The sequence below is a fragment of the Kryptolebias marmoratus genome, linkage group LG8 (assembly GCF_001649575.2).
Source record: "Kryptolebias marmoratus isolate JLee-2015 linkage group LG8, ASM164957v2, whole genome shotgun sequence".
NCBI classification, from domain to species: Eukaryota; Metazoa; Chordata; class Actinopteri; order Cyprinodontiformes; family Rivulidae; genus Kryptolebias; species Kryptolebias marmoratus.
Genome location: NC_051437.1, coordinates 19,288,176 through 19,302,675, shown reverse-complemented (window position 1 = coordinate 19,302,675; position 14,500 = coordinate 19,288,176). Strand labels below are relative to the sequence as shown.

The window sequence follows — 14,500 nt, the reverse complement described above, 5'->3', positions numbered from 1 at the left end:
AAAAAAAAAAAAAAGAGGCAAAGTGTCTTTAAACAGAAAGACACTTTAAACTAATTACGTGGTATTTAAAGTCATATTGTAGTGGTGGCTAGAAGAGGAGAGGCTAAAACAGAAAGTGAGAAAGATAGTCCTCCTCTACTCAAAAAAACCCAAAACAAAGCTCTTAGTGGAAAGCAGTGCTGGTTGCCGCTTTGCTGATGAATAATGCTGTGAGGGGGCAGGTGAGGCTAGGAGCTATTACACATCAATCACTGGGCCAGGACCCTTTGAAAGATACCAGCTGTCTTAATGGAAAAGCGAAGGAGGGGGAGGCGACTGAAGAGGGGTTGAGGGGGGTCCCGGCTAACGGCACCTAATCCACCATTTACATTACTGCAATGGAGTCAAGGGCTAGCAGCCAGCGGGGCCCCCGCTCAAATACATTTCTCTTTTGCGTGCCTTTTAAAATGAGACCTCTGGCCTGAAAAACCACACTGTTTGTGGCTCGATTAACACATCATCCCCCCACAATGGCCACCCAGCAGGTTTCTGTTACTAAACACAGCTTTTTTTTCCTTCTCTCTCTCTATCCCCTGCTTTCTCAACAACCTTATAAAAAGCATGTTTTATTCATTTTCAATAAGTCATTTCATTTCAATAAGATTTACCTAAATCCATGCTCATCTTTTAAATCAAAAAACAGTCTGAAGATAAACATTCAAAATATCATCCTTTGCTTGAGTGCCTGAATGGTGTGATAGAGCAGAAGGGGTTTTATTTTACTGCACAAAGGTTCAGTAATTGATTACACATATTGCACAAGATGCATCTTTTTTTATATACATGTATATATTCAGCCGTTCACAGACTACAGAAATTTAAAAGCAACCATAATGTAACAATAAGACCAACTGACTGATTCACTCAGATTACCAAAGACTGAAAAGTCATTCATGGCATATTCAAACGCAGAATTATGAAGTAGCAAAATGTGATTGGCAAGGATTTAGGCCTGGCTTTGCAGAGGGATTGAATGAAATACTCGCGTGAATACAGATTAGAGGAGGACAACGTTAGCATGAATATACACAGGGTTATTAACAACGAGGGCGCCTCGAATTGATCCGAGTAAACCAGCCAGATCCTCTGCGGTGCAGGGATCCCTAGCAGTGGTGAGGTTGAGCTACAGCAGGTTTTCGTCAGCTTCAATCCATTACTCGGAGCGATCTAATCTAAACTGCCATCCAGGTTCCCTAGAAACAACAGCACAATGAAAGGCTCAGCTGGAGGCGAGGGCTAGGCCACTTCATAAGGGATTCTCTGTGGTCTCTGCACCCTGCCTGCTTTGTCTTACCTGGTGCAGTGGTGGTTTGCTTTAGTCTCGGAGGCCCGCTCTGTTTTAGTTCACATTGGCAGGGCAAAGACACTTGTCTGCTCCACTTGTTTTTCAAGTCGCTGATGATAACCACATTTTTTTTTTTCCCTGCTAAAGCTGCATGCACGACGGCTCTATTTTTAGACAACATCCGGGGTTACACTAGCAGGTGAAAAAAAAACAAAGAAACAAACAAAAAAAGCAAAAAAAAAAAAACATGTTTGTGTTGGAAAGCCCGAAGCTATAATTTTTTCCCCTCCAACAGTTAAACATGCCTTGAGACAGCGCAACAAATCACTGTTGCACTCGATTAGATTTTAATGCAAAATTACACGGAGCGCAATCAAGAATCACTGTCTGAAGAGATAAAACAGACGATTTGCAAATTCATGGGGGCCAACGATAGCAATCAATACTTTCTTTTTTGTAATCTGCTCTAATCAAATGTTTTCTTTGTCTCAAGCTTCTTCAAGGTGCAGACATGTGAACCGGCCCGTGTGCTCCATGTGGTCTAAAGCCTCCACTCCATCTCTAAAAGAAGGCTAAATCCCTTCTACTCCCTATTTGTGGGCTCACCATGAGAGCTCGAAATGACCCCGAGGCAGCTGCTCCACAATCCAAGGCGTTCCATTATCTGCAAGGTTTGCGAGCAGTGCTTCATTTTGCAGCCTAATTCCAGCTACTTGAGGACGCACGAGCTTGCCGTGTTTCTCTTGCCGGAGCAAAGCTGCCGCTATTTCATCAGCTCCGACCGCTTCACCAGGCATCATGCTTTGACACAGCTCCCTGGGGGAAATGCCAGGGCTGTCCGCTGTCACCCGCTCTCCTTTCTTCTAAATGAGACACTTTTAAGAATGTAATCGTGAGCGAGCCAGTAAAGGACCTCTCCCAATGTGTCATTGATAACAGAAGCAGGAGAATGTGAGGTATGCAGCGGCAGACAGAGCTATCGCGAATGTGGCTCATAATTGAGTTACCCCATAGATCTGCGAGAGGCTTTTTTTTTTAACACTATGAATAAAAGGACCAGATTCAAAAGGATTTTTCAGTGTCTTTCACATCTGGCAAAGCACTGACAATTCAATTTTTTTGCTGTATTATGCAGCTGAAATGGAAATTTACCCTGCGGTAAAGATGGGGTCAGGAGAGGTATAAATACACATCGGGGACACATTCAAGGCTGATTTGTGCTGGAGAGGACCTGTATCATGTACATGTCTCCAAACATTTGTCTTTATAAAACAGAGCAGAGCTCGAGCGGGGGGGAAGAGGGTGAGTTACATGAAATTTTCTCAATCAGATGTAAGCAGTAGAAAGATTTACTAGGAGAGAAAAAAAAAATCTGTGATTTTCTCCTCCTGTTGAAAAGACTCTTGAGATTTTAATATCTGAGCACTCAATCATGTACCACTTCCACTGATATTCTGCAATCAAATATCCCCACTCTTCCTTTGCAATCTGCCTATCAGCTTAACAAGCCTATCCATCAGTTCGGCTTCAACTGGTAGTCTAAATGAGTGTGAGAGGGGAGGAAATGTATTCATACAGCTGCCCTACATCCTCCAGCTACACTAATCACTATGCCACACAGAGAGACGTGCCAGCACAGAGGAAAAACTAACATAAATAGATTAGAGTGACAGATAAGACAGCTCTGAGGTTTCAGACTGACAGCACAGGCCAGCAGGAGCAACGAAGGATGCCTTTAAGAACAGCTTGCAAAGAAAAAACAAAGCCACCGGATCGGTACACAAAACAATTTCTCTGCCTAAATTATTAAGCTTTAGCAGCAGCAAATTTTGCTCTGCGCTCGAGCAGATGGTAAAGACGGTGGAGGACAGACCCTCCCCTTTTTCCAAGGCCTTATAATGATCCGAGCTGCAAAACACCTCCACCTCAACGTGACACGGGATGGCATTACCCCTAATTAGGTAGGTATTTTATTTCAAGTGCAAACGCCTCTCTTAACCACCAACCGCCACTGCACAAACCATCTTGACTCACCTAAATTATAAAATAAATTAAACAAAGGGTTCCTCTTTTATCCCATTTTGTTTGTTGTGCTACACGATCATTGAGCTGTAACTCTTAAGTTAATGTGTACACACTGTGAATAGACGCTGTTTGGAGTGTTTGTTAAAGGAAAAGGACTGATTTAGCGAGCAGTCAGAGGGGAGGTGAATTTGAGGGGGGTGGGGGGAGCAATACTGAGTGCAGCCTTGTCATCCGCTGTCTCAGTCATTTAGTCCAGTGATCCTCAGCAGAGAGGAAGAACGCTCTGCAGCGCGCATGAGGACAATAAAATGAATGATGAACCTGCGTGGCAGCGCACTTCCGTCGCTGTAACCACGAACAGGGCCATGTTGGAAGTACCTTCTCAAAAAGAGGGGAAAAGAGGGAAAACGACCAGACGTGATGAAAATGCCGCTAGAACAAGCAGGATCTGAGCTCAGAGCTCCCATATCCTCTGAGGACACCTCATAAAACATACAGTACCTGGGACTTGGCCTCTTACAGCAGTGGCATTTCAGTACACTCAGCCACAAACGCATGAGTCCCACACACACACACCCACGAGGAGACTACAAACACACAATGGTAATTTTAAGGAGCGTGGAGGATCCAAACTTGCATGTTTCACTGCTTTGGCCACAAGCAAAAATGTAGGTCCAGTGCTAAATATAGACGCCAGCTACAAAAGGAAACTATTTTCTAAAAAAGATGAACAGCAGGGGCGCGCTGAAGAACAATGGGCTTTTTGTAAAAAAAACAAAAAACAAAAAACAAGATGTAGTACTATTACGAAGTGTACAGTAGTGATCTGCAGATTAACTTTGTCTGGTCATGTGTGAAATGGAGACTTGATCCCCGACTGATAAGTGTGCTATGCCTCCAGCAAACACAAGCTGCACATTATTTATTTTCCCCCAACGCCTAATAACAATATACTGAATTACACATTGCAGCTTGCACAGAGCAACAACTGTGGCACAATGAAGAAGCAGACCAACACCGACACAAACTGAGAGTGCAAGCAGTTCGACTGCATTCTTTATTCCAAAGGTGAACAAAGCTGGCTGTGTATCTCCGTTGCTGTGAATAAGCCTCAGATATTCTTGGAATGTTAATGTTAGCCTTTAACCGTGGCACTCTCACCAACTTCTCCTCTTTAATGACAATAAAAATACAACTTAGCCCTGCCTGTAAAAATACCCCACTTTCCAATTTGAGGGCTGTGTGCTTTCATGTGATTGAGGGTATTTTATCTTACTATTAAAAGAAGAGAATACAAAGCTGGAGTAAGTGTTTAACAGCACTAAAGTACCACATTGTTATGAGACAACTGTTAACTAATCCCATGCTTACATCGTGTTTAAGCACACCATATGCCATGCTCATGCATAGGAAATCAACCTCAAATACATCTGCCATTCGCTTAGCGAAAATCTAGGAGGGCAGGTTAGAAAAGCTGGAATCTTGTTAAAATAGCATCTGCGGGCTTATAAAAAGGCCACTGGGAGCGTTTTCACTACAGTAATGCATTCATCTGTCTGCGTGCGCGTCACACGTCTAAAATGTGGCGGCTATTGCACACGCAGCACTTAGATTTATAAACAAGAACCGCTTCTGAGCAACTGTGCTTTGCAGTCCTGGTCAGACTACGTTCTCCGCCAATAAATGGCTAAAGTGTAATGTGCCTTGACCTTCTATCGTTCTTTTAGCAGCTCCTTACATATATTGCTGTCTCTCCTCGTATATCACTCGGGCAAATGGCGTCCTTCACCCCGCTCCCTTCCTGTCCTCTCCTTAAAAGGCTGAGGGGACATCTTTCCCCGCTGTACTCAATTGACAGCCCTGGCAGCTTCCTCGAGCTCGGGGAGAAAGGGGGAAGGGGAGGAGCGGGGGGGGACACGCCTCGACAAGGAAAAGTGCTGCAATGAATAATTATCTTTCATAACATGCCCCACCCCCCACTACCCCTACTTTATTAGCATCAAACAATAATTAACGAGGGAACAAGGGGCAATGAGAAGTCTGCTTTTGGCTTTTCCGAACAAGAGGGTCAATACGCCCTTCAACCTATCCTCCCTGCTCGCTGTCAAAGAAGAAGACACCTCATCGCTCTGATAAAACACACAGTCTCGGCTTATTTATGATGCCAGTTGCTCAGCTGGAGAAAAAGCAGCGTTCTCGCTAGACTCAGCAAAACTAGCCGGATCACTTTACGCAGCAGTTCACCACTTCCATCTCTACAGCCCGCTCTCAGCAGGCCAAACCAACAATTCAATAATAAATATGAAGGGCCTCCTAATTGATGTCCGTGTGAGTGGGAGCAGCTGACTATATGTGGCTCTCGTGGATGTACAACGCAAGCGTGACTTCATTACGTTTCTGTTCAACGTTAAAAATACACACATGTATATAAATATATATATATAATCTCTGATCAGCAGTGGCAAAGCCATTCCTGATCGAATTAGCTTTGCACTAAGAGCTTCATTGATCTCGAAGCTCATCTGTGCGGATGAGTCCTGGAAAAGCAGCTGGTAATCCAATAGCAGTGATAGGAAGAGCTATACGGACTGTGCCGTGTTTACCCACCTATTCCCCACGCAGACAGGCGAGATGTCTGCGAACGCCACTTGTCGGACTGATTGGAAGCCTCTGGGCCTTGGGAGCGTCAGTGAAATGAATAAGAGCCGCAGTGTGACCAAAAGCAAGGTACTTGAAAGCTGAAAGTAATTGCTTTCACCACAGCTATCATGTAATGAGTAAACAGGATGAATCAGACAGAGCTTAAACGAGTGTTTTAAATGTACTGAGCAGTAACATTCACGCTGTAATGGAGGCTGCACTTCATAATCAACACGCGACGTCTAACAGCAATAGCAATTTCAATTTAAAGATTCCATTCACTCAAGATTTAAAAGTGTAAGGTTGGGAGAATCAATGTAGGCAAATCCGCCTTTTATGCTGCGATAACTTCATTGCAGCCAGGACCGACTCCAACCCTAATCAATGTTGCATGATGTGAGAGACATCGGACAAGCACCCAGAGGGCAAAGATCTTATGATACGAAACAAAGCAAAGCTGAGGGAGTAAAGGCCAATACTTAGTCGTTTCTTCTTTTCCAGTGGAAACAGTTCAAGTGAAGTGCACCTTTAGCGATGATGATTTTGCACATTAAGTGTAACGCTGCCGCCACAATAGTGTCATTTCTCACACATTAATGCATCAAGGATTCTTGAGCGAATCCAGCTCTCTCTCCTTCATATCGCCAAGGCACGAAAGGAGTGAGAACTCTTCAGTTACCCGCAGACACGCTCACTCCTCTCATACCACACTAATAACCTTGGGCTGTCTACCAATGCCATGACTTTATGGAACCGTATGGGCTCTAAATAGAAGCTCAATTTCTCACCAGCAGTCTGTAACAGCTCTATTTCAGCCACCTTGTCATTAAATATTTATTTTAGAAGAGTGGTGGATATCAAGGTGATAACCATTTACAAATCCAAATATATGACTTATTAGGCCTCTTACACCTCCAGCTCACTCCTTCACTGCCACAACAAGAACCCCCCCGTTTTCTTTTTTTTTAAAGAAGGAATTATCTACAAGTGTTCCTTTAATCAGAGTTAGACAGAACCGCAGAAATCTCTGAGCAACAGTCCCAGAGGAATACCTTTCTCTGAAGCCCTATCAAGAAGAGGATCTCCTTCACCGGCAGCAGACTGACTGAGTGGGAGTGAGTGTGTTTGAGGATGAAAAGATGGCTGCCGCCTCGCTATGATGTCTTCTCCAACAATCTCAGAACAAAGGCCTGCGTTTTGAAGTGGAGTTATGATGGCACGGGGCTCTTAAGGCCCTCTGTTGCTGTGTGTCCTATTGCTTTCAAACCGTTCTGTTAGCATGTTGTTTGTTATGCTTGCGAGATAAGCCAGTGTTGTGGGTGGCTGGGTGTACTACAGCAACCGGTGTACCGCCTGAGTGCCAAAGCTGACAGTCTGTGGGAGGGATTGTGGGCGTTATAGATCACTAGGAGACAGATGTCCAGTCTTGCCCCAACGCTGACTCAAGCACTAACCCCAATATTTGGATGTTTGCAAACTGGACTGCTTCCTGGTGGGTCTTAAGTTGATCTTTATCTGACTTTATTATACCAACTGTTTTTACTGGTGCAGAACTGAGGCAGCTGTGTTGTTTAGGAGACATAAAAAATCTGAAGTTGTATCTGCTGCTGCAGCCTAATAAAGATTGGAAGAAGTCTTGCTCAGGAACCAGCCAGAGATTTGGAGCAGAAATGACAACAGGCATGAGCATACAAAGAAATAAGCGTCAGAATAAATACATAATTAGTGTTACATCAAATTTGCAAATACCTCTGACAAACAGACGACTGGCGAGGCGATGGTCTCATTGTCTACCACGAAAACAACAAAATTCTCTGCCGCACTCGAAGTGTCATGCTCCAGTAAGCAGAATCAAACCCTTTGAGCATCTGTTGTCTTTACCTCACCCCCCCCCGTTTTAGCGTGTGCTGTCACAGTTAATGATTTCCTCGAGATCTCCATTTTCTACACAAGATTTACATGTTTGAGATGCTCAGCTGAGCAGACAAAAGGTTAGTGAAACAACCTTTTACGACCAAGCCGAATTCAAAGAGCGCTCGGCCAAGTCTTGGAAATTTCTGTATCAGCACACTGCCTTACAGTTTCTTTGTGTTTACATATCTGGATTGTGCAGTCATCCCTTCCAGAGAAAATCACCGCCAGCAAAAACAATTACACCCCCCCGCACGCACACACACACACCAAAGCACAAGCCTGTCTCTGACTGCTTCGGCTCAGCTTGACAATCAAGCTCATTAGATCTTTCTGAGAATTAACGCTAGTTAACTTAAAGCCCTGACACAAATCAAGAACAGTCATTAGCCTGTCTTTTTAGCATAAAAAACAGGAATGATTTGCCGGTTCAGAGAGATCATCTCCCTACATGCAGCCTGGGGCAGCCCTTGCCGTCTACCTCATTATTTTTTAGAAGAACAAGGGCACTGATGAATCCTGCCGGATTAAATGTAAGGTTGTCTTCTTATGACCTGTCTCACACACTCAACAGCCGGGCTGCTATAAGCTGCTCTTCTCAGAGACAAAAGAAAGCGAAGCAATTCGCCGACACAATAAATACAAGGATAAATCACACTCAACTGAGCTGCAAAATCAAAGTGGAATTGTCGGAGTACATCACTCCCACACTGCTGTACACTTCTGCTGTGAGAAAAGCTGTCAAACGTTGGCTTTTTGTGGACACTAACTGAGCTGACAAGAGCCAGCCATACACTAGAAGTGATAAAGCCGTTCATTCCTGCTTAGAGAGAGTTTTTCCAGATGTGATCGCCTGCACTGCTCCGGTGCTTTGTTACAGGATAGAAGTACGAGGCTGCTGCTGTGTTTCCCACCCCCCTCCCATTTAGGTTGCCCAGGTGACAAATGAAAAGCAGAATCACCCACACAACTAATCAAATGAATGAGTGACAACTAGTCAATACTTTCTCATTGTGCGGACAAGCAATACATCCACATAGTTACAGCCGGCGCGTCAAAGCTCAGGCAATGCTAGGCTTGAAGCATTGCGTGTCAATATTCTCGCTCTGTTCAGATGTTAAGACCCTGCCGATGAAGACAGCGTAATAAAAGACAACCTTTAATAAATACCTGTAATCTACCAACTCAGACTGTGTCTAGACTCGAACTAGAAATGCACCAAGCTCGTTGGGAAACAAGCCGCAGGCTGTCGAAGCCAAAAGTGGAACTGGACTTTGATCTGTTGAGATTTAGGGATAAACAGCTCATTCTCAGAGAAAGGTATATGAACACATGAACCTCAGTTGTTAAAAAATAAAATAGAAAAAGATCTATCAATGAACGGACTTCAGTTTGTCAGAAAACCAACTGCATCCATTTGGAGCTGATTTCTTTCTGGGTTGTTTTTTTTTTTTTTTTTTTACTTGTTTAAAATAAATAGATAATTAGCTTGCTTTTTAATACACCCTTTAAAACAAAGGGGGAAAAAAAACTCTTACCAGCAAATGGAGAGCACATCTCTACAAGCCTGATTAAACACAAGCAAGATCAATGGGCAAATTTATCAGCAAATATTACCATTCGCTGCCTGGCAAGTAATCATTAAGGAATGGCACTGATGAATTATTCATCGGCTAATGTATAATTCAGACTTAACAGCAGATTCTATGCATAAATAAAGCTGTGGTAAATTTAAACACATTAAATGTTTACTTGATAAAATGGGATATGAACGCACAGCATGAGTGCTTCCCCACTGATGTCGTTTGATTGCTACCCGTGTGGATGAAGGGTTGAAAGGTCAGTACCTGAATGCAAAGACAATACGGCGGACCGACTTCGCACACGCTGTGGACGAAAGCAGCTATCTGGGTGGAACTGGGCAACCAAAATTAGACAAAGAGAAATTCTGAGTACCTAAAAAAATCAGGACTGGTGAATGAAACTAAACACGACAGCCATGTGGTAATTTAATTTTCTGGCACATGATGATTTATGTACTGTCACCGTCTCCCTCAGACATCAGCCGAAGTTAAACCCTCGCATCAGGACTGGAAGGTTATTGCTGGTGTCAAAGGGACAGTCAGACGGGAGGACAAAGAGGTAAAGAGGACACGCAGGCGATTGACGGCGTTCAGAGCAGGCGAGCCATGTGGGGGCCGCTATCCCACTTTATGACCAGGCGCTGAATTAACAAGGGCAGATACCCCCACCCCCCACTTAACATGTGAGAAAACCGCCCTCTGATGGGCTCAGAAGCTTTAAGGACGTGCAGACACGGAGGGAGGGAGACAGCAGAAAGAGCCTATTTTCAATTATCCTGGTTTCTAAACCCATCGTTTGCTCCTGAGGTTTATTTTAATTAAAAGATACCGCTCCTTTCTTTCTGCGCACACAAAACAGTTTGGATTTTCTATGAATCGTCCATTTCTGTAGTCACCCACCAGAGGGTACTGCCTCCTTAGCAGATACTACGTCCATCTGTGGCTAAAGTACTCCAAATGACTCGCCGGACTATCTGCAAGGACAATAGGTCACGAGGTGCGGCGTGAGCTCGCTCCATTTAGGAATGAAACCCGTTTACGGCCTCAACGAAACGAAGAGATTTATCGTCACACCTCAAAACCACGGCTGAGTTTCAGTACGAGGAGGAGGTGGAAGTGCTACCAACGATGATATGAAAGTCATGACTTCTCATCGATTTTCCACATGGCTTTTTAACAAGACAGTTGGCGCAATGTGTTGTTAGTCAAAAGTGGGAGGGGTACAACAAGTAATATCTTTCATAAGGCTGAGATCTATGCAGCTAAGCCACGGAAATAAAACCTTTCAGCTTTGGTTATATGCTAAAGATGTGGAAGCACTTTTGTTGAAAATGACTCAATGTGTTTTCACTCAAATCACATATTACAATAACAACTAGATCATGCGATTGTAATTACAATGGAATGCGACTGAGCTATTCAGACTATTACCCAAATGGAAACGATAAAGACCCCAGCAGACTTGCTCATAAGGCAGAAACGAGAAGCCTGGAAATGTGGCATCACAAAACAACTTGTCCTTCTCCTATTCTTTATCCATAAAAGCATAATGGTAAAATAAAAAACACGCCAGCGACCTCAAAGTGTTACTCTGCCACCCAGCTCCTGCCATCATCCTGACACGGAGGGGGGCGGGCAAGAGACGCAGCATGGTGCAATCCCAGCGAGGGCCATCATGCGAGCAGATTAAATAATGTTTTTCCAATGCCCTGTCAAACATTCAGCAGTCTCTGCAAAGCCAGACAGCCGTTGCAGCCTCGCACTGCGAAGCATCTCTGCCTCTGTATGGTCAGAAACAGCCTCTTTGATCCTGATATCGCCTCTCTGATTCCTCGGAGGTGACACTCACGCACGCTTCCCCCCCTCGCCCGTATGTGAGCTGCATGTTTACTAGCTCTCTGTACCTTGTCAGTGGTGAGACTTGTGTTTGTGAAGCAGGGGTGACTCACACCGCTACCATGCTTTCCCCTGGTTTACATGAATCAACAACACGGGCTGCGGACTGAGACCCAGATCAAATTCCACATCAGATTTAATTCCCCCCACAAATATTCACACGAAGCTCCGCAAATAGAGGCGACTGAAACGATACAGACAGCAGAAAGGCACGGTGGACGTAATTAAGATTTAGGCTGCCGTGTTCTCGTTTGACAGCAGCTCGTCTTGTGAAACGCTCGGCGCTTTCTAGCCACACAAATCCTACAGCGCAAAAAAACAAATCAGACTTCTGCGTGCAACTCCATTAGGAGGGCTGACCACTTCCTCTTTCATTCAGTCCACAAGTAGTGAAACTAAATGGATATGCTAACCTTTGGGGAAGCCGAGGGAGAGGATGCCATTTCAAAATGAGTTCACAAGGACAAGCTATGCAAGTTTTCCCTCGTGACGGTGCAGGCTGAGATTGTGATTACATGTTATCCAGATGAAGCTGGAGCTGTAATGATTTCTGTTGCACTGCTGATTATTGTTGTTGTTAAGATAAGGCCCCATCACTCCTAAAAATAACTACACCCAGGCCAGATAAGTGACCACCAAGCATAAACACCCATGTTTGAAATCCCTAGACGGCTCTGCCAAGTGGGAAAATTTCGGAATGATTCACATGGGCTTTTATTGCTCGCACACACCTCGTTTCAGATGCCAGATTTTGGCTCCAAAACAATATCAGGACACGTGACATCGCCTCAAAAAACAACAACAAAAAAAGAAGAAGCAAAGGGAAGAGAAGGTCTTATCATTTAAGTCTTTGTTCCAGCGAGTTCAAACAATAAAACTAGTAGTCAAATCCAAGATTAGTGAACAATTACTGGCTGTTCGGAGTCACAAGTACACAGATAAAAGTATTTTACATTTAACTGTAAGTGTGCTTTCACACCAACGTGTGACATATCCATAGAACTTGTAAAGCTCTGTGAACCTTCGCAAATATGTAAAAAGAAAAAGGTACACAACAACCCTTCACTGCCTGCTGTGTAACATTAACCAATGTAATGTCATCCCACTCAACTGGATTAATCATGTCTGAATCATCAAACTAGAGGTCGCAAGCTACAAAAAGGTAAAAGAAGAAAAGAGACAGTAAAACGGTCCGTGTAATAAACAGGAGCAGGATTCCAGGAAGGGTCTGTTTTTTTAATGTGAAAAAGATTGAAGGCAATCCACACTTCCTCCTGGCGTGGATTTGAATCTTTATCAGGGTGGAAGCTTTCTTTGTGCCTCAGTGGCCACACTTCCTGTTGATTTAGCATCTGACATCAAGAATTATTACAATCACTTTACAGCAGTTTAAGTAACCCCCCACCAACCCCTCTTTTTTAACAACAACTCAAAAAAAAAAACATCAGATAAGCTGTGTTTCAGACAAATAACTAGTCTGCTTTTAAATCCTAAGCTCTACTGGTCTAAACACACACATATCCCTCCAGCCAGCTCCCCCCCTCCCTCGTTTGCTCTTTTCAACAACAGGCTAGGACCCCCATCACCACACACACACACAGTGAGAGCTGCATGTGCTTAGGCCAGAGTTCAAAGCCTCTGGAGCTCAGATGAAGGGGTGAGGGTGTGTGTGTCAAGTTAATTTGGTGGTCCTTCAACAGTTTGGAGCTGGTCTCACACCAGCACTTCTAGGTTTTATAAATAAAAAAAAATAAAAAACTTTACTTTCCATTCTTCCAGCTCTACAATCAGTTCATGACAGACAGCTTACAGTGACACTTCCATGCCTTTAAAGGAAATTAAGGGAAATCCCCTCCTCCTCTTTCTCTTCTATCAAAACTAATCTTACTTTTCTTAACATGGCACTACTTTTCCTGTTTGTTTCCCTGAGCAGCAGGGTCTGTTTGCTTCATTGTCCTAAACCAATTAGTTATTAAAGCTGTGTTACAGAGCAGCCAGGTCACAGAGAGAGAGAGAAACAGAGAGACAGAGGTGGGGGGGGCAAGTTTTCCAACAATGAAGCCGAACTTTCTGCTCCCCGTCTGCCTCAAAACATTTGACTCCAGGTCACTCACGCTTCCTCCTCCGGGTATAAACAAAATTAGGCAACTTCTAACAGAAACTACAAGTGGGAACCCGGCTTTTTTAGTCACCACAGCTCGAATTATGCTTCATTTGTCACCTACACTCCGTCTGCACCCCCCCCCCCCCTACACACACACACTTCAAACACAACTATCCTGCAAGCTTTTTCTTTTTTTATTTCTCTCTATTCAAATACTCACCCGCCAGTCTGGTGATTCTTTGGAGTCCCGCAGACTGCTGCAAACAAGTTGAAAACACGACCCTTGCCCGAGGTGACCCACTGAATAATAATATATCTTTGTTTTCTTTTTTTTAAAGAAGAAGAAGAAGGCACGCCAGAGTGGGACCAAATCCAAGAACCGGGGCGAAACGAGCCGGACACTTAAAAAAATATCCTCGTTTAAAAGAAAATTTTTTAAAAAAAGAAAGAGAGAGGGGCTCAGGCGAGTACTTGCTTCAACAAAAGACTGTTTCACTTTACTGATAGACTGCTCACGTCCGAAATAACCGAGCAGGAGAGAGACGGAGGGAGACGGGAGGACGAGAGAGAGCGAGAGAGAGCGCGCGAGGCACCGGGACGTCAGCTAAGTCTTCCCCCGGGAAACGGCTCCTTTCTTCGGCCCCGCGCTGCCGGAGCTGCCGGTGGTAGAGTCCACATGAAAAGTAACGCGGCGCTTGTTTCGAAGGTGGTGGTGGTGGTGGTGGTGGTGGTGGTGGTGGGGGGGGGTGCAGGAAACCAGCGAGTTCTCCGTTAACAGGCTCTGCTTCCTTTTTCCACACACACACACACACACTCACCCCCTCCTCTTCTCCTTCTTTCCTACACACACTCCACGCTCTCCCTATCGCTCCCTTCGTCTCCGTAAGCCCTCCTCCTCCTCCTCCTCTTCAGCTGTTCAACAGACGCATCCACATGGCTGACCTAGTCTTTCTTTACCCACACACTAGTGAAGGAGAATTAAGGCAGACCGCACTTTTTATTTAAAAAAAAAAAAAA

The 14,500-nt window shown here is 44.3% G+C and overlaps 1 protein-coding gene across 5 annotated transcripts in view; it reads right to left on the bottom strand.

The window, feature by feature from the left end:
* The window catches only part of rerea (arginine-glutamic acid dipeptide (RE) repeats a), a 124,004-nt gene that overhangs the window by 74,130 nt on the left and 35,374 nt on the right, over positions 1-14,500 (bottom strand). The window contains exon 1 of one of the 5 annotated variants that reach the window (XM_017417709.3): positions 13,704-14,190. The exons of 2 other annotated variants lie outside the window; for them this stretch is intronic. The gene's annotated coding sequence lies outside the window, so the exon portion shown is untranslated. Of the gene's footprint in view, positions 1-13,703; positions 14,191-14,500 lie in introns of those variants that run through there. 2 more of the 5 variants (XM_017417712.3, XM_017417711.3) reach the window with 2 other exon arrangements.